General features: G+C 44.4%; 1 protein-coding gene across 1 annotated transcript in view; it reads right to left on the bottom strand.

Annotated features, from left to right (window-relative positions):
- Positions 1-10,530: 10,530 nt before the first annotated feature.
- CELF1 (CUGBP Elav-like family member 1) overlaps positions 10,531-19,660 on the bottom strand; it is a 1,228,135-nt gene continuing 1,219,005 nt past the window's right edge. Inside the window, exon 15 of the mRNA XM_069623101.1 lies at positions 10,531-10,641. The gene's annotated coding sequence lies outside the window, so the exon portion shown is untranslated. The remainder of the gene's footprint in view (positions 10,642-19,660) is intronic.

The following is a 19,660-nucleotide window of genomic DNA, read 5'->3' as shown; positions in this document are numbered from 1 at the left end:
TCCTTTTCATAATCCCCCGTCAGCGGGATGAGGATCTGAGTATCATCAGCGTAGTTTGTGTAGGTGATACCCAGACCGTCAAGATCATCGAAAAGGGGCTTTGTGAAAATGTTGTACAAAGTGGGAGAGACACAAGAGCCCTGTGGCAAACCACAAGTAATGGGAATAGCGTCCGCAGCTGTTAGCGGGGAGAAGACTCGCATTGTTCTGTTATTAAGAAAGGATTGAATCCAATTAATAGCCTCTTGGGAGATGTGGGCTGCCGACTCTAAGTGGTTGCAGAGGATCCTGTGGTCGACCAAATCAAATGTTGCTGAGAGATCAAGGAGCAACAGTAGTGCTGTGTTACCCTCGTCACTCAGCTCATCTATCTGTGTCTTAAGGTCTATAAGCGCAGTTCTCAGTTCCATGTTGGGGTCTGAAACCTGACTGTCTTACTCCAAGAAGGTGGTTAAGTTCAAGGAAATGTTGAATTTGTAAGTAGCTAATTTGTCGAGGATTTTAAGTAGGAATGGCACTGTAGTGATAGGGCGGTAATTAGTAGGGATGGAAGGATCTAGGTTTGGTTTTTTGAGGAGTGGGAGAACCCAGGAGTGTTTCAAGTTATTAGGTATAGTGCCTGAGGTGGAGGAGGCGTTTATTAATTTGGTGATAAATGGTGAAAGTTCACGTTCAGCGTCTTTTATAAGTTGTGCTGGGCATAAGTCACCATGGCAGTTCGAGAGTTTGAGGGTAAGGATGACTTTTTCGACCTCTTTGGTAGAAACTTTATGAAAGTTAAAGTAGGGAATGAGCTTGTGGGGTGGAGGCAAGATAGCTTGCAGCCCTGGCACCTTCAAATTATTGGGTTTGGAGGTAGTGAGGAGCATGGCCCTCATTACAACACCGGTGTTAAACCATGGCGCTATTAGCACCATGGTTGGTGCCGGTGTTGTAACGGGTCCGCCATGGTTCAATGGGGAATTACCACCCCATTCCAAGGTTGGCGGGGCAGTAATTCCCCATTGAATCATGGCCCTTCCCCATTCCCATTTTCGCCCCATAGGGCTCAATGGGAATGGGGAAGGCACTAAGTACGGTACCGCAAATTGTGGTACCGTACTTAGCACCAAGGTCCCTTTGCGGGTCCCTACTTTAACGGCTGGTGTAGACCAGCCATTAAGAGCGGGTCCCGCAAAGGGACCTCGTAGTAAGGCGCTAAGTGTTTAACGGCGCCGCAGCCTTTTACGGCGCCGTTAAACACTTAGCACCAGGGTTGTAATGAGGCTCCATGTATTTTTCGTTATTGATCTTGGGGGTACGTGTGGGCGTGTATTCTTGTTGTACCTGTCCCTATATTTATTTTCTTAATACACTGGGTTGCAAATCTGAATTACGAGTGGGCAATCTTCTTCTGTGTGTGTATCAATCATTTAATTTAAGTGTTACAAACTAATGTGCTCCATGTGCAGTTGAATTGAATCAGAACAAATTGTTAATAAGTGCTCCCCGTGCATGTAGCCCATCCATGGCACCCCGCCTTGGTTGTACACCCATCCCATCATCATCCTCCTCATCCTCTTCATTCTCATCTGTGGGCTCCATGTCCGGAGGCAGTGGAATTTTCCTTCGTATACACATATTGTGCAGCATGGCACTTGCCAGCACAATTTTGCCTACCTTTACAGGGCTGTACAGCAATGCTCCGCCAGATCGGCTGAGGCAGCGGAACCTGGCCTTCAGTAGTCCAAAGGTCTGCTCTATGATATGATAATCTATTTATATAGTGCCGATACACAATGTGTTTCAAAGCGCTTCAAGGCAAGGGAGGGAACACGGAAAAATACAATTACATTCTACAGGCCATGAGCAGGATGTGAAATTAACTATCATACTTGGCCTGGCGACATTTCAGATAGTGCAAGAGCTAAGGCATAGATAAGGAAGGGAGGGGGAGAGTGGGATGGAAATGGAAACAGACAGGCGACTTACAAAAGGTGAGGGAGAGGGTACAGAAAGGGAGGGGAGGAACAAAACAAGCAACTATCTTACTAGGCCTGACAACATTTGAGATAGTGCTAGGGGTGTGGGGGGAGGGAGGAAATAAAACAAGTAAGGGGAGGTGGGAGGAGACAGACAAGGTTGCTATCATATTAGGTCCAGGGACAATTCTGATAGAGTAAGTGCATAGAAGAAAGTAAGGGGAGGAGGGGAGGAGGTAGGAAAAGGAAGAAAGGGTGAGGAGGAGAGAACAAAGAGTAGTAAGCAGTCAAAAATAGTAGAGAAGCAAGAGGGGAGAGAGAATACAATTGCAGTAGTCAGTAGTAACACATAATGGTGCAAGCTAGGATACAAGATGAAGATGGGAACAGCATGATTCAGGGCCACCATGAGAAAGGGTGACGCACCATGAATCAATGAAGTCCATAAAAGTCAAATCCAGCATTGGCAACAAGACGGTGATGGTGGAACCAGAATGTATCAGGACAGACTCCTGCAGATGTAGGCTGGAGGGGGGGTGGCATGGGGGTAGGGGAAGCAGGGTAGAATAATCAGGCAAAACAGGCAACACCTGTGTGCGAGAAGGGAGGGGAGCACAGGGGAACATTACAGGGGGGCCAGAGGGGGCGGGGCTGTCCTGTGGGGACAGAGGGAGTAAACACATGTTGGTGCATGCTTACCTACTGTCTGAGAAGGGGGTCGGGTCCTGGGTCCTCCTGGTCCAAACAGGAATTGCCCTTTTCTTCGTCAGTCCTTCGCTTCGGACGCTATCATGCCCCATGTCCATTGCATGCCTGGTTGTAGGCCTCCTCATGCCTGTTATTGTGGTCGTCTGATGGGTGTCATGAGACATGGCATGAGGGGGTATCCGGCATCACCTGCATGCGAGTGACAGTAAGTTGATAGGATGCTTGTGTTGGGGAGGTGTTTTTGGCAATGATATCATGTACACAGTCTCTGAGTTAGATCAGCACACAACATACTAAAGGCCACAGATTTCAATGTGCAATCTGGCAAATTGACTTTGATCAACTGTTCAGTATTACACACTTGGGTCACACATTCCTACTGAGACTGGCCTAATGTCTCCATTCGTGATGTGCTTCTAGGCAACTACACGTCTCATTTATTTAAATTTACACAATGGTGTGTTCCTATGTACTAGGTGCCTCATGTATTGGAAGGTGCTGGCAAAATCAGCGTCAGGCAGACACAGCACACACGATTGAAGGAACGAATGCGCACAGCATGATAAATAGCCATCGAGCACATGCGTGCACCGACTACTTCATCACCGGTGGAGATACTCCCTTCCACATGTTGGCATTGCATGGTGTGCCACTTCATGGCAAGGTTTTTTTCCATTTGCCAGTGTATGTATTCCCGTGACATGGCATACTGGCATTTACCTATTGCAGCGGTTTGCTGGGTGAACTCCGGTGAGTGTCTATTGTCCCCCCCTACACAGAGGTTATGCATTGGTCGTTCTACTCACCCAACAGCCAGGGACACTGTGGTGAGTGTCTATTGCCCCCCACCCGCACACAGAGGTCATGCATTGGTCGTTCTATTAGCCAGTCAGATAGCATAGCGAGTAGAGCACTAGCTTTGACATCGGTGCAGAGCCTGCTGATGCAGGTTTGAATCCCGGTAGGGCCAAACTCAGCCTTTCATCCTTCCGAGGTCAATAAATGAGCACCACACTCTGTGGGATAAGCAGTGCTCAGAAGCCTGAAGGTTCATAGCACTATATAAAAGCAAATTATTTACTCACTCAACAGTCAGGGACACTGTGGTGAGTGTCTATTGCCCAACTACACCGAGGTAATGCATTGGTCGTTCTACTCAACTAGCAGCCAGGGACACTGTGGTGAGTGTCTATTGCCCCCACCCCACTACACAGAGGTCATGCATTGGTCGGTCTACTCACCCAACAGCCAGGTCCTTTCTCCCTCATAACGTACCATGTACCCTGGCAACGTGGAGTTCCGCAATACCATTGAGTCGTGTGTTGACCGCAGGAAATGTGCACAGCAAAGCATGATGAGTTGTCCATTACAGACCATCTGCACGTTGAGGGAGTGAAATTGCTTCCGATATCGATAGACCACCTCGATTGCATGTCTGACAGTCAACTCCACATGCCTGCAATCAAATGCACCAATGCAATTGGGCATGCCCGCAAGGGCATGGAAGGCCTTTTGGTGGCATTGAACTGTGCAGGGGTTCGGGTTAGGGCAATGTGGTCTGACCCATGGCGCAGCAGCGCATCCAGTACCTGGAAGAGTATCCTTGAAAAACAGGGTTGTGACAGACCGTGCAGCTCACAAACTGTGTGATGATAGGTTCCAGTGGCAAGGAAGTGCAGTACCGAGACTACCTTCAGCAAGGGTGGAATTGCAGTCCAGATGATGATTATGCTGCTGATGTCTTCATTGATGAGGGTAACAATTGATATGATTGTGGCCCTGTCAAGCCGGTATAATGTATGGATTTGACCTGGTTCCTGAAGGCGCTGAATCTGTAAAAGCCTGGGAAAAAAAAAATCGACTAAAGGCTTGCTAATTCATCAACTTCCTATAGCCCCACTTCAGCCTTGACAGGAGATACAGAATTTGGAACTCAGTTGGATTCGTTTCTGAGTGTATTTTCTTTTTCGTAAAAATTGTAATACTATTATACCTAAAAAAAAAAAAAATGTATGGATTTGACTTGGGGTTAGGTTCCAGGGCGAGGGCCTGATGCAGGCTATTGGTGGCTGCCTGTGGGGTGGTACCTGCAGTACAGTGATATTTGGGATGACCACCGGGTTCCTCATTTGCCTCCTGCGCCAACGCCTCCTCCTCTGCCTCAGTGCTGCTTCTAACACCACAGCTGCTTGCAGGCTCCCAATCCCAATTGCTGCTAGACCGACTGCCAGCATGGTTGCATTGGGAGATGGGTTGTGTGTGGGTGTGACACTTTTGTAGGTTCCCAGTAGCCAATGATGTGCAGCTGGGCTAATTTTGCACCCATGGGGCTTGTTGCTGCTCACCTGGCACTGTTTAATGACTGGTCCTTGGTGCCGGTATTACAGGCATGGTGTTCACGGTGCTAACGGCATTTTTATGGCAGTGTTTCCATGTAGATGGTAATCGTAATGTACCCGGTATACAGATGTGCCGTTAATTCAGGGAGGTCCAGCGATTAGTCCCGCTGTTTGTGGTCACGGGGCTACCAGGTTCGTAGCACCGTGGGGGTCACTTTGCGGTGACAGCATTTACACCATCACAGGCCTCAATGTACCAGACCGGTAAACAGTACTGGTACGGTGCTACCGGCACCTTTATTTCCGGACCGGAAACCTTGCAATGAGGCCCATTGTCTTTTGTGGAGGGATTTTTCAGGGGGCTTTCTAGCAGAGAGTCTGCTCATTCGGTTTCACATTTACTTGCCCTGAGAAATGGGGAGCCAGTAGATACCAGTGTGAACGTGACACCCCCAGGGGCTTTAGAGGAGGGTCAGGGTGGCGTTGACACTCCCAGCTTCGATACAAGGGAGTCCCTGGATTTGCCCTTGGCCCTGGTGGATTGTATTGCAACCTCAATCTTGCCAGTGGGTGATCTTAATAGTGGGTGAGGAAAGTGTAATTCCAGAGGGCTCTTTTACAGTTCCTGTAGAGACCGACTCTTCTTCCCCATCTAGGGATTTTTTGAGCAAGGGGATAGAGACTAGGCCCTCTCCTCCAGACACCGCTACATTAGCGAGGATTGTGTTATCGTACAAGGTTCCTCTCAGGATGGTGCAGAGACTTATTCTTCACCCCAAACTATCATCCAGATGAGCAGGAAAAGAAAGAAGAAAACAAACAAGGTGAAATAGACCAAAACCCAACCTGCTCCTAAATCCAGACGAGCTAATGTTTCCAAAAAACACATGAATCTATTGTCGACAACGGACATCATTATTGATTTAAATGTCTATGCTAAAGGCTGTCCGGCCTTGGCAGAGAGACATTTTTTACACCAAACATCCAGGTGGAAGTCCTACACAAACACAGAAAAATGGGTAAGGATGGTAAGGACAATCCAGCCCCTAACGTGGAAGAGCGGCCCATCAGTTTCATTGTGGGGCGAAAAGAGATGGGGACTGATCCTATTACTTGCGATTCTAATGAGAATAACCTGTTGTCTACGACTGATTGTAATTCCTCTGAGGGTCCATTATAAACATTGCTTCCTGAGCAAATTGAGTTATTGGTAAGAGGTCAGCAGTAAAAGCGTACTTCTTTTGGGATGCTCAAACCATCAATGTCAAATCTACTAATGCTTGTACAACTAAACATCTGCATGTGTCTTCTCCCTATGTGGTCTTGGCCAATGAGCTGGTCAGTGTGGACCAATCAGTCCCGCTGGCAACATCTGCAGCGATGCCCTCTGAATCTACCCTGGCTCATTTATCATCCATCATGGCCGCAGGACAAGACAGCCTTCGGTTAATTCCGGTACAAGCAACCTTGATGGAGGCAATGAGGGATCAGCCAATCTTGACGGACCCCTCTGTGATGTGTGCATCTAAGATCATAGGTTGGAAGGTTAACAAAGAGAGGCATGGTACTATGCGACTGAATAGGTCAAGGGTTTTGGAATTATTTACTTTAATCTCCACTTTGATTTCTTTACATTATGGGGACATCAAATTTATCTACATTCCTTTGGCTTCCAACAATCGCATGGTGTCATATTTCTATTCTGAAATTGTAGCTAATCTAGTTAGGAGTCAAAGGGGTGTATTCCACGGTTTAGGATATGACTTGTGTGAACTAAAGTCCATTGAGGCAGCACAATTGTTCTTGACACCGCCTCCTGTGGTCCCTAAATTACCTCCAACCTTGAATGCTATTACATCAGGGGTCCTAGCCTCCATACAATCAGAGATACCTATTATCTCCAGGACAAAGGAGGGTCAGGATTGGTCCTGGGTACAATCTGCAATAAAGACCTTTGCATCTCTTACAACAGGACTGAAACCACCCCAGCCTCTGGGAAATTAGGATAGTATCTTGGAATGTATTGCGGTTTGACACATTTTTGGCATTCGTGGCAAGGTTTTTCAGACATACGTAATGCTAACATTCTTTTTAGCCAGGAAACTATGTCTATGGGCAAACTTTTTCTGGAGGGTTGTTCTACTTTTTCCAGTCCAGCTACGTGTGTGGCATTGGGTAGACCTAGCAGTGGCATTGTCATGGTGATAGATATGAGCTGCACATTACTGCTTCTTTGTGGTACGCTGGGGAGGATACTCTGGCTGTGCATACTAACTTTCCTGATGCTGTTGGAGAGGTTATTTTGGTTAATGTGTACTGGAACCCTGCCAAATACTCTATGGGGAGTTTCCATTCTCTTCTAACTCTGATTCTTGATGCCTGGTTGATGGAGGGACACTTGCATGCTATTATCATTGGGGGCGACTTTAACACTTATTGCGCGGAAGGGCAGGGGTATCATTTACTATCATGTACTCCACAAGTTTCCTCCAAAAATCTTACAAGGGGGTTAGTTTGGGGTACCTTCATGTCTGATTGGGACTTGCACCAACTGGAGGTTAGACCGACGGCACGTCAACCTTTCTACACTTGGCATAGGGGTTCCTCAGTTTCCTGGATTGATTATTTTGTTGTCTCTTCTACTCTTAAACATATGTGTAATGGACTATATTCCCAGTATTTGGGAGTAAGTGACCATTTGATGATCTATTTCAAGTTGAAGTCATCGGCCTATAACCACAATGTTTGTCACCTTGCTGGTTCTGGTGGGACCGGATAGGAACGGCCTAACGTGTCGCTCTAATGGTATGGAAGATTAGTTTAATATCTATTCCAGAAACATAGGTCGAGGTGGGAAGATGCTCGTGATGGGGAGGCCTGTCCCTTGGACTAAGCAGTCTACCTTTGGATGCTTGTATCATTTAGAGCATCAAGAAGATATCCTCGGAGACAGAAATTTGAGGAAAAAAAAGTATCCCCACTTCTTTGACCCCAGAATCCAGGCTTCAAAGGGGCCTAAACGGCGGACTATATGGTCATTAATGGGTCAGGAACTTGCTATGGAGGAGTTCCTTAAACTTAATAAACAGGAATGTCAACGACATAGAAATGTGGTTAAATCTCTAAGGTATGATCTCTTCCTAAAGGATAATCAATCTATGCTGGGGCCCCTTCTTAGAGCTATCGCCAGAGAATTCTGGTTGTGTACCAACACAAATACGGAGGCAGTCTCTAGTTCCGAAGGTCATGTCATACAAGAAAATATCTGAGTGTTTTTATCTAAAAAATAATTTAGTAGCATGAGGTACTGGATACCAGACAAGGAGGGAGATGGGCGCCCGGCCAGTTGCACAGCAATCTTTAATATCTCTGGAAGCACACACAAAGCTCCTACAATCACTGGGTTTATATAGGCAAATTTCAGTGACCTCATATTTTCATGCAAATTCAGGATAAATTCTCAATTGGTTCTTTTAGCTAACATATGAGCCCTCCCATCCTCCAATTGGCTGGCTTACTTGTCAATCACCAAGCCCTCATGACATAATTTGGCATGCATGGTTTGACTGGCACGCAATCTGATAGTGTGCGTGAGATTCAGCTGAAAACTCATTATAAATCCTTAGATGTCTGGAAAGGAGCAGTCCTTATCAGTTCTTCAGTGTCTTTTTGGCAGGCTATATCATGCTTTTCCTGCTAAGAAATTCTAAATATACACACCAGACATGTTTATCTAAAATGAACTGACAATGAACTTCTGATAAACTGCTGCCAAAGAACAACTTAATTATCTTGCATGAATAAGGGTTTATCACCATTTTGTTTCATCAGCATCCATCTTAGAAAATACATGAGCGTTGGCCTGAATATTCTGTACAGCTACCAAATGGTGAGTTATTATTTCTACTTTGATGCATAATTCTTTTCCTATCCAGTGTTTGGACTATATTTTTAGATATGCATGATGTGTGTGTAATACGTGAGACATCCTCTACTGTGTGGAGCATTCTGACCCTAAAAAATATGCATTGCCCTATTATGCATTCCTTGTCTTAAAAAGCACTATAATTCTGATTTTTGGAAAATGAAACCATTGATCAGCCTATCATGTCATCTGCCTTCAGTTTGAGGGGGAGTGGGTCTAGGACCTCCTCTGCACTCCCCCCTCTAGCCTGTATTCAGGCACTTATTCAATACAGGGCCACTACACCCAATGTCCACCTTCCCCCATATTCAGTGTACCTATGCATCCCTGCATATTATGAGGTATCATTATAACATTTCTACAAGCTCCACAACATTTCTAACTTAAGATATATATATATATATATATATATATATATATATATATATATATATATATATATATATATATGTATGTATCTTCCTTTACCAAAAAGGTTAATTGTAACATTTTTCCTTCATGATTTGTATATGTGTATCCCTAAAATGTTTTATTTGCTTCTATCCAAATCCTACCTCTATTAGCTAGTTTAAATACAACAGGTGATTTTGGCCACTACGAGAATCGAGATAAATCATTCCTTGAGGGAACCCACCAGCCCAACGTCTCTTAGTCTGTCCATGTGCACCTTTTGGTGTGCACTTTTTCCTTACACCCACCCCATGACATTTCCTTGCTCCCATGCCCTCTTTATTTATATTTCAATGTTTGTTTTCTTTTCCTCAGTACATCTTCCACCTGATTCATCTTGCTTCAGCTTCTTCCACGTCCACAGATCTTTTTCCTGATCTGGCCAACTTATATCTTTGTCCTTTAGGCTGCTTTATAGCAAGTTCATGGGCCCTTTAATTCTTAGGCCATTCCTTTTGCATTTAGTGTTTCCTTCATCACAGAACACTCGAACTTTTGATTTGCATCATCAAAGAGCAGTCAGAAAAGGGGGGGGCATTTGATTTCCTCAGGAGAACACAAGGATGGGGGAGTCTTCATAAAGGCAATTCTCAAACACAGAATATTGAAATGATTATGACTGGGCATCTGGCTGGGTCCCTCGATTTTGCTCTCTCTGCTCGCAGGATCGAGTGCTGTCAATCTCCTGGTGTATAGGTCTCTCCCGTGCACCTGTAATATAAAACTGAAGGCGTTTCCTTTGAAAAATAAGCATGTCTCTATCGTCAGTACTTTCTCTTAAAACCCAACCCTTAAAAAGCTAAGCGTGTTTCTTTCAAACATTCCTGCCTCCTAAACAATCTATACTGCATTTCTCTTCATTTCTAATATAACAAGATGGCTGCTCCTTTCTTTCTTTTCGCACATTTTGACTTATATTTAAATACATGCTGGCTGATATCGGGACTTGGCTTATGATCTGGATTTATACACTATACACATCCACCTGTGTCTGGCATGCCCAACTTTCTTATAGGCTTCTATTTTCAAAAACTGCATAATATTTCGAAAGGAAACATTCTTCCCGTATGGTCGACATTCTCAAACCAAAGGGTCATTTTTGGTCTCTTTTTTTATAATACAAAATAAAAACAACAAACAAACAACATAACAGATTCAAAACACTTTAATAAAAGAACATCTTTTTCAATTGTTCCTCTTCTGACTTCTAGGAGCATCCATAGCTGAAGAAGACAACGCTGGTGTGGGATCTTGCTCTCTGTAGAAAACCAAAATAGAGTTACAGCCATATTTTACAAAGCAATTCATTATTTCCTCAGGGTAGATTTTTGCTCTTCTCCTTTCAATAATTTCTTTTTTTGCTCAGATCATTTCTTGACACTCTCAGCCCATTTAACTATAGGCTTGCTTTTTCTGGATCGTTAGTGCACATTAAAAAAATGTATTAATTAGTGTAGCACTCAGGCCTGTCTTTATTTTTTCCTGCTCTGCTGAACGTTCTTCTCTGTGTCTTTTGAAGTCTTCTTTCAGCTCGCGTGGGACAGCAGTCTTCTTCTTTCCTCTGCTGTGCCTTTCATTCTGTTGAGATATAATTGAGATATTTCGCTGCACGCTGCTTGATGCTCTCCGCTTGCTGTTTCGCCTACACTAATCTTACCTAGCCCTGTTATTTGGAACCCAGTATTGTTCCTATTAAATGTACACGAATGTCACATATAAGGAATACATTGTTTTGCCTATTCTAAATATTCCTACACTTTTGCCAAATGTACCCTTTTGGCATCTCGCCATTTATCAGAATTTAAAAAAGGTTACTCAACCTTTTATCTGAAGTCTTTTGTGTTCTTGTCGTTAGAGATGACCATACTTGCATATACATGCTATTCTATAATCACACCTGTGTTCGCCGATCTTGGCAAAAGGCTATTTATTTGAAAGACTGTATCCCTTACTGTCTTTTTTCTGTACTCACCTGGGTCCTCTTACTCCTAATAATGCTCAACAGCATGTTCACACACTTCCGGTGTGAACCGATACTTACTTCTTCTGACACTAATTGTTTTGCTCAAGGAAGCACAATAGGTTTCATCTGTAAAACATAAATCACCATCATCACATACATTAAAAATAATGTTTTGTTACTTACTCGCTTATGTTCTTTGGTCTAGTTCTATAAAAAATTCTCTTATATAACTAGAACGATCTTGGCCAACCATACCCATTTGGCCCTTCATTAATTACAATGGGCCTCATTACACGGTAGGCGGTAAGGGTTTACCGGTACCGTTATTTTACCGGTACCGGTAAATCCTTACCACCTTACTACGAGGTCCCTTTGCGGGTTGGGCAATTTAACGCCTGCTTTTTGCAGGCGTTAAAAACCAACCCGCAAAGGGACCAGTGGAGCTAATTACGGTACTGCAATTTGCGGTACCGTAATTAGCGCCTTCCCCATTCCCATAGAGCCCTATGGGGCAAAATGGGAATGGGGAAGGGGGAATTACCACCCCGCTAACCTTGGAATAGGGCGGTAATTCCCCTTTCCACCAAGGCGGTGCCGGTTTTTACCGGCATGAACCATGGCGCTAATAGCGCCATGGTTTACCGCCTACCGTGTAATGAGGCCCATTGTCTCTATTATTAAAATACACTACACTATTCAATTATAGCCAGCACCCTCAATTCTGCTCTTTGTTTTGCAAATCTGGATGTTTTATTCATTTATTCTTCTTGCTGCTTTAATATCTATTCATTCATTCATTTTTTATTTTTTTATTTCACTAAATTGACGTCAGTTTTTTTATTTGAGCTTCTTACACCTGTGCTTTTACCCTATCTATTTATGACTAACATATATTAATTATTCTAATTAGACAATAAAGCCTTAAACGTTTCATATTATAATCCTTGCATGTGTATTCTTTTATTTTGTTCCCCTATTAGTTTTAAAAGACCCATGTCATAAGGGCCTACGGTCCACAGGGCACTTGGCACTCTCTTCTCCAAGCTTTCCTGAATTTAAACTGAGCACTGCTGCACCATTTGTCATGCGTTTATGAGATTTCCTTTTCCTCTTTCAGTGTGTGATGCTCCTAAAAGCACTACTTCATCATCCATTGAGTCCTGTCTAAATATGTCATCATCAGTGACATCAATCAACCTAGACCCTTCCTCGCAAACTATTACTGTCCTCCATTGTCCACTCTTATTGTCCATTCCCTTGAAAATTGCCATTTTCTTTTGCACTCATGGATGCTTCTAATTCTAGAGGGAATATCTATCCCCCCTCTTTATCCATAGGTATCTGTGGTCTGAACAAGGATTAATCAAATGTTCTCACAATTTTCTCCAATAGGCCATATAGCATGGTTAACACAATTCTCATCTCATGATACAAAAGACCTCTGGCTCTACTAAAACACCTTGCAGAGCCACTTGCCCTGTGTATGCCAATATGAATTCACCTGCGTTCAAATGGTGCATCACAAAAGTGCAACACACTATCCCTTGATCAAAATAAATAAAATCATCATGTTAAGTTTTGTCATCCAATCCCTACCCAAAAATATTTAACTAGTGTCTGTCACAAATATAACAAAGATCAGTCATAACACACTCTCCTATAATGACTGATGATTCATCAACAAAAAAACTCAATTTATAACCCCTAAGAACCCTCAATCTTCTGATAATTCCCACCATTTGACACCTTTCCTCCTTTGTTCATAGACATGCAGTCCCAGCATCTACCAATAGAGCAAAGATTTCACCTCCTAATGCCACATTAACCCTTGGCACCTCTTGGGGCCAAGCATCACTTAATAATTCTGAACACCTCCAGTCGTCCTGTGAGCTGTCCTATTGTGGGTGCATCCATACTACGGTTCCTGTGAAAGGATTTCCTCCTACCATAATGGCACCTCCTATCTTGGGTGTCAATATCTGTCCTGTGTTTGCATATCACTGAATCTGCATGGGTGCTTGCTGCACTTGCCCCTTCAGTGAATCCGTTTTACACTTGCTCTAGCTGCTGCACCTGTTGTACTCTCAGCGCTTGCGTCTGATACAATGTCTGACCCTGGGCAAATCCTGACCTAGCTTGTGAGCTATATACTGGAGGATAAGCTACCCCCCCCCGTTGAAAAAATAGTCCACCTTGTGCATCTCCTTGGCTTTTACATGTGTGCACGATCTGCTCTGTCAACCCATATATTTATCATACAAGAAGAGCTTGTCTGACTAGCCCCCCTTGATTAAATCCTCCCTGCACATTTTGGTTATCATGCTGCATATTCTGAAACCCACCTTGGTTATTTCTGAAAAACCACACCTTCCTCTGGAGGTCATTCCTATATCTTGTGGCATGTATCCATTCCCTTCTTAATTCCATTCACTAATTATTGACCTGCGATGCACCCACTGCTTGCTGCTGCATTCCCGGTCCTCCTTTGCTCATCAGTAACCCCCCCTTTCTATGGCATTCCTTGCTAAATTCTTCTGAACTAACTTGGCTTTCTTGAGTTTTCCTAGTATCGTTTTTCTTTTTATTCCTCTCATGCAGCAGCCTGCAATATTGCGAGATAGTCAACTGTATCTCTGCCCATGACCTTGCTTCCATTCCCATTTGCCTCTCAAGTGTCTTTGTTCATGCTCAAACAGTCCCTAACATAAACTGTGGTCAAATACTGCCACAGTTTTAACCCCTGCTTGTGCGCTTCAAGGGTTCAGTGCTCCTGAATATAAGCAAGCAAATCCCGCCTTGCTGGCGCCGATGCTTGAGAAAGGATTCACCTCTTGCGAGGGGGGATTGACCCCATGAACAGGGCAACCATCAAATTGCAAATTTGACTAATATCTACATTTATTAGCCCTGATTGAAAAAGGCGAGTCTGTTGCCGAAACATGTGTCTCAGAAAGGGCACACTCAATACATTCTTAATTCTCACAATCATTGTGTGTCGAGTATTATTAATCTTTTGGCACAGCAGTTTAGGTGGAGAAGTGTTCTCTGAACCCTGAACACGTTGCATACTTTACCGGAGCAGGGGGAATCTCTCTGTTACTCCACTGGGCAGCTGACACCCACCCCCTAGCGCAGGAGACATTTTGATCGATATTATAAGACCCCCTCGTGCATATACATACTCTTATATTTTGCTTTAAATAAAACATAATGTTCCCACCTAATACTCTAAATGTAAAACAAAAAACATCCTGTGTGTGTTTTCATTGTACTATTAAAGTCCGTCTCCTGTCTACCTATGTGTGTTTTTATGTGCATTGCCTGTAATCTATTGATTGCCTGTACTCCCATAAAATCGTGTGTGCGTGCGTGCATGCGTGTGCATGTGTGTGTGCATGCATGTGTGTGTGTGCATGGATGTATGTGTGTGTGAGTGATATGATATGATATGGCATTTATAACACACCTATACACAAGTGTTTCAAGGCATGACAAGGCAAGGGAGGGGGAACAAAGGGAAGACAGGCAACGATCTTACTAGGCCAGGTGACATTGAAATTGCGCAAGTGCCGGGGAGGGGGAGGGGGAAAAGTGTGAGGGGAAAGGGGAGGGGGCAGTGCAGTACATGGGAATCACACAGTAGAACAAATAAAAGGGAGGCCAGCTAGGGGTAAGTGCAGACATCAAGTGGAAAGTGCTGGTAGGGGACTGTAGGCATACAGTAACAGACCCCGTGTGCAAGGGTTGCCAGGGGGCAACCAGTGCAGGAGTGCAACTGGCGGGGAAGGGTTCTGGCCCTGACATCAGAGGGTACCAAGGTGACCAGTGCAGTTTCAATTTCAACCAGGAGTTCAGCAGGGGAGAGGAAGAGAGAAAGCAGAAGCAAAGAGGAAGGTCTTGAGGTGCTTCCAGAACCAGAAATGGTTCTCCTCAAGTTTCAGAGAGGCAGGGAGGCTGTTCCACAAGCAGGCCCCAGCTGAGGAAAAAGATCTACCACCAACTCGTTGCTTGGAGAACCGACTGACCTTGAGGGAGTTGGAGGCGGAGGAGTGAAGGCCTCGAGAAGGAAGATATTTATGAAGAGGGAGTTGAAGGTATTAAAGCCCCAGCCCCCAGAAGGCCTTTTGGACAATGCAGAGGATTTTGAACTTAATACTCACAGCCACTGGGAGACAGTGAAGAGATTTCAGTCCTGGAGAGATACGATCCCTGGGTTTGAGGCCAAGGACACCTCTCGCAGTCCTGTTTTGGATGAGTTGCAGAGGGCGGAGAGTAGAAGCAGGCAGATTTAGGACGAGGCTGTTGCAGTAGTCCAGCCTAGAGAGAAACAGAACTCTGGAGGCAGTAAGTTTCTGGGGGAAGGAGAGGAAAGTAAGAATACCTCTGAGGAGGTGCAGTTGGTAGTATGACTTCTTAGAGACGTTGGAGATGTGAGGAGAGAAGGAGAGTGGGGAGTAAAAGATGACCCCAAGGTTGTTAGCCTCACAGGTGAGAGCAGGAAGAGGGCCAAGAGAGGCCAGCCAGAGAATGACAGGAAAGCAGGTTTGCCAATGAGGAGAATGTCAGTCTTAATGGCGTTAAGGCAGAGATCATTGGTGGCACAACACTCCTGGATAGCAGACAGACAGTCAGAAATGAGAGATGGAGAAGAGGTGGCAGAGCGGAGTCTGAAAATGAGCTGAGTGTCATCCGCATAGCACCGAAATTTGGGGCAGAGAGAGGAAATGTGCTAGGCAAGAAGTGCCAGGTATTGATTGAACAGCCAGGAAGAGAGGTTAGACCCCTGTGGAACACCACAGGTAGAGAGAGAGATAGAGGAGAGGAAAGACCCAATTTGGACCTGGGAGGGTCGATCAGAGAGGAAAGAGGTCAGCCAGGCCAGGGCCTGATCGGTGACACCCAGGTTATCACAGAGACGGTTGAGGAGGATAGCATGGTTGACCGTGTGAAAGGCAGAAGAGGGATCAAGTAAGATGAGGACACAGGGGGTATTAGAATAGAGGTTGGAGAGCAAGTCTTCACAGATGTTCAGGAGAGCAGTTTCTGTGCTTCTGGCAGCTCTGAAGCCATACTGATGGTCAAGGAGGCAACCAACCAATTCAGTGTGAAGATTAAGGTGGGAGATGGCCAGCCTTTCCAAGGGTTTGCCCAGGAAAGGAGTGATGGAGCTCGGGCGATAATAAACCGGGCAGGAGGGGTCGGCTGAGGGTTTCTTAAGAAGAGGGTTCACAAGAGAGTACTTAGGGGGAAGGGAAGACTCCAGTGGTGAAGGAGTGGTTGCAGAAGTCAGCCAGAGCAGGAGCCAGGTTGTCGATGTGGTCCTTGATGGTTTTGGAGGAACTGGGGAGAACCTTTTTTGACGAGACTTTCATAGATCAGCTTTGTTTAGAAACCTCATCTGGGGAGAACAGGGGAAAGGCAGAGAAGGAGGGAGGAGGGGTGGCCAAAGAGGGGCCAGAGGAAGAGCAGAGAGTAGAGGGAGGAGTGCAAGAGGAACAGAGAGAGGACAGGATGTCCTGAGTTTTGGAGATGAAATGAGAAGCCAGGGCAGTGCAGAGGGCATGGGAGGGGACGGGAGAGGTTGAGACTGCAGCAGGATTGGCCAGCTCCTTGCAGATTTTAAAGAGTTCGGCCGAGTTGTTGGATGCCGCAGAGACACGGGCTTGGATGTGGGCTCTCTTTTTGCTGTGGTGGGCTCTCTTTTTGCTGTGGACAGAGAGCCGGTATTGCCTTTGGAGCAGGCGGCAGGCCAGTTTGTCAGAGGATGTACCGGAAGCACGCCATTTCCTCTCAGCCACCCTGCACTTGCGTTTAAGGGTGACGAGGTCCGAGTCGTACCAGGAGTTGCCCTTGGCTTTGGGCTTCAAGCGGATCCTCATGACAGGGGCAAGAACATCAAGAGTATCAGATATGTAAGAATGGAGCATGGAAAAGGCTGTGTTAGGGTGTGCATCAGTCAAAGGGGGAGGAGGGGGTGAGAAAGTGATGGCGAAAACCTCAACTGACACACGCTTCATAGGTCAGAAAACCGAGAAGGTAGGTGGCAGTGCTGGAGTTGGCTTTGCCTGAGGGGTAGAGAGGGTGAGATGGGAGGAAAGGAGAAAGTGACCACTCTAGGAGTGAGGAGTGGTGAGAGGGACAGAAAGGGGAAGGTCCGAAGAGATCAGAACATCCAGAGTGTGCCCTGCAGAATGAGTCGGGCCAGAGGGGAGGATAGGGAGTGAGAGAGAGTCACAGAGGTCACAAAAGATTCCAGAGGAAGGACAGGAAGCATCCAGGTGGATGTTAAAGTCTCCAAGAAGAAGGAGTTGAGTTGTCCAGGCCAGGACGGAGGAGGAGAGGTCCACCCACTCAGAGATAAAGGAGGAGATCTGACCAGGTGGCCGATAGGTGGTAGCCACAGTAAGGCAATGGCCAGGAGAGAGTGTGGATTCTGATTAAGAGGGCTGGGCATGTTGCTTCAGTTGGTGCTCATGTTTTCAGTAAGATAAACCCTCCTTCGAAACCTTTGACACTTTCGGAGGAAGGGCTGATAGCTTGTGACTAAGACCCTTGGTATTCCAAGAAGAGCTGAGCAGGGGTGGGAAGCATGTCTGTAGCAGAAGATATGAATTAATTATTTTTTTTAAATTAAAATCTGTGTTTAGTGCTTACGCACTTTTACAAATTATTACAAGAGTAACAAGAATTTAATCAGTAAGAAAAGAGATAAAACAAGCCGTTAATGCACAGTCTTGATATCCTTCTAACACAAATCATTTTAAATTTAAAACAATAAATTTCATTTTTGTCTTATTGCTCACTCACACCATTAGGCTTCTTATACACGTTGCATGTTCATTCTTTAATGTATTATCACACAGTTATGCCTGAATTGATTAGATGAAAAATATAATTACACGTGTATTGCAAGACTGTGGAATTTGTTATCTCAATGTGCATTATTTATAAAGTTTGCTTTAATCATTTCACTCCAATTGTACTACGCATGAGCAATGAGCCATACAACAATCACATAAATAAATCTGTTTCTAGTTTCCTTTCAATCAATATTCTTTTCAAGCTCAGATTCTATGTAACATATTAGTTCACAGTCGCGAGAATAATGGCATTGTCGTTCCCCCACATACAATTCATCCAAAAAAGATTTCTAGCTAAAACCGTGTGTGCTTGGACAAATTATTTCACCATATGAGAACGAATTTCCTCGAAGTGAGAGCAAAAAAGAAAAAGATGTTTTGTTGTTTCCTGAGCTTCGTTGCTGAAACGACATAATTTCGTTACAGATTATATGTTCATTTTTAAACCAGTGTTTCATCTGCATTTTGGTATGCAGTAAGTCCATACTAAACCGCATGTATGTGTTATGAGATTTATTACATGGACATAGAATCAAAGAAGGCAGACGAGGCATTTGATTATGCCTGAATTTTGCATATTCTGAGAATGACCCATATGAATGAATAAGATCTGCACACTCAGCCCAGTCATTTAAGAAATGCTTTTTTTTTGGCTAAACTCATTTGAAAATGCAGATCCATTGGTTGCATGTTAATCTTGTGCAAAAGATTATTCATTCTATGTTTGAATTGAGCAACAGATGATGGGTAATTATTAGACAGCATCCTTGCAAAATCTACATATACGGAATTTGTAGGGGGAAAAAACATTTTTGAGTAATTGGAAAGAAGACGCCAATTATAACGAGATGATAACGAATTCAATCCAAGCTCATGCCTCAGAATTGCATTCGGTATGTAGCCTGGCAGCCCCAGTGTAGCTTTTCAGATTTTTCCTTGCAGCATATCTAGGTGAGGGTCAAGGTCACTCAAACATAGATCTACTCCATATAGGAGGACCGCCACCACCTTTTTCCCCATAGAATTCAAACAGTGTTGATAATGAAAATGTACAATATTTGTAAAGGATTAATTTCATTTGCCCTATTAAGGGCAATAGTTTTTCTGCAAGGAGTGCCTTCCCTCTCTTTAATGAGGTGTTATGGGAGAGGCTAAAACCTAAATAGGTTAGGTTTTGTACAATAGTTATTTCCATTAAGTTGATCGACCATGTGAATTTACGCACTTTTTTGCGGTTAGAAAAAATTATAATGTTTGATTTTTGGGGATTGACTGTGAGGTTGTTTACATTGCAGTAAGCTAGAAAACTCTCGAGCTTATTTTGGAGTCCGATTGTGTGCTGACCAATGTTCCCTCTAATTATTTTTCCCTGTGTGCGGAAATGATTTGCCTTTGTGCGCACATTATTTTCCATGTGTGCAACTGAATAACGATGTAAGCCACTTTGTGAGCAT

The sequence above is a fragment of the Ambystoma mexicanum genome, chromosome 11 (genome assembly GCF_040938575.1).
Source record: "Ambystoma mexicanum isolate Mex_15411 chromosome 11, UKY_AmexF1_1, whole genome shotgun sequence".
In the NCBI taxonomy this organism is placed as follows: Eukaryota; Metazoa; Chordata; class Amphibia; order Caudata; family Ambystomatidae; genus Ambystoma; species Ambystoma mexicanum.
The sequence above is the reverse complement of the archived record's forward strand: the minus strand, read 5'-3'. Positions and strand labels throughout refer to the sequence as shown.